Genomic DNA, 1547 nt, shown 5'->3' on the forward strand with positions numbered 1-1547 from the left:
GCGATGATGGGCTCGAGTATAGCAGGGATTGTGGGGCTGGTGCGGGATTGGGCAGTGTTTCGTTCTGCTGTGCATGGGGTCGCTATGAGTCGGAAGCGACTCGACGGCACTTAACAACAACAACAACAACAACAGTACTCTATCAGGGGAAACAAGGTTGAGTAACCTGAGAACACAGTGACCATTCATCTGTAGAGCTATGCCAGGAATCCCCAGGGACTTATTTTAGGATGTACCGAGATTACAGCTCTGCTTGCATTGCTGTGAAACAGATGCTGGCTTCCTTCTGATCCAGAAAGTGGTTTTCAAACTGGCAGCTAAGGGGAACTGAAAGAACTTTGCTCCCTGCTCCCCATCTGCCTGCATTTACCATCGAGCTACTTTAATTGCATACCTGCCTAGCCTGAAGGTCCTGTGTCAGGATGTGTCTCCTAATTTGGGTCATTTTCACATGCACAGTGCCTGAAGTGTTTTTGCACTAAGTGAACATTTGCTAAGAAGTCAAAAGGAGTGAAGTCAAGTAACGCAAGTGGATATTCACTAGGTTTTCCATTAACTTATATTAGTACAGCGAAAGGGCAGACATGGGCTTCTGACACTAGATTTTGGTCATCTGAATTTCACAGTATCGTGATTAGTACTGTGGGAATGACAGAAATATCCTCAACTTGTCAACATTAAAAAGCATTATCTAAGGCTTTCCTAGAATTGATGCTATATAGTGAAAAGCAGTTTGATATAAATAGACTTGTAGGCTATGTTCCCTTCACTAATTTATCTATCTATCCACTCCTCACTTATCAACACTGTATTTTAGTTCTTTTGGCAGTCCATGGCACTTTCAGCATTCTTCGCCAGCACCACAATTCAAAAGCATCAACTCTTCTTCGGTCTTCCTTATTCATTGTCCAGCTCTCATATGTATATGAAGTGATTGGAAATATCATGGCCTGGGTCAGCCGCACCTTAGTCCTCAAGGACCACATCCACGCTCCTCAGCACTTGAAAGAGTTCCTTCGCAGCTGACTACCCAGTGCTACACGTCATCTCATGTCCTGACTGCTGCTTCCATTGGCCTCGACTGTAGAACCAAGCAACGTGAATTCTTTGACAACCTCAATCTCTTCTGCATTTATTGTGATGCTGTTTATGGGTCAAGTTGTGAGGATTTTTGTCTTCTTTATATTGAGATGTAATCCATCTTACAGACTGTGTTCCTCAATCTTCATCAGTAAGTGCCTTAAGTCATCCTCACTTTCAGCAAAGTTGTATCATCAGCGTATCTCAGGTAGTTAATGATTCTTCCTCCAATCATGATGCCATGTTTTTCTTCATATAGTCCAGCTTCTCGGATTATTGGCTCAGCATATACACTGAATAAGTATGGGGAAAGGATACAACCCTGACACACTCCCGTCCTGATTTTAAACCATGCAGTGTCCCCTTGTTCCGTTTGAACGACAGTCTCCTGGTCAAGGTACAGGTTTCTCATGAGTACAATCAAGTGTTTGGGAATTCCCATTCTTCTCAATGTTATCCTTAATTTG

This window comes from Orycteropus afer, unplaced genomic scaffold (genome assembly GCF_000298275.1).
Source record: "Orycteropus afer afer isolate SDZICR_OR568_19922 unplaced genomic scaffold, OryAfe1.0 scaffold00019, whole genome shotgun sequence".
NCBI classification, from domain to species: domain Eukaryota; kingdom Metazoa; phylum Chordata; class Mammalia; order Tubulidentata; family Orycteropodidae; genus Orycteropus; species Orycteropus afer.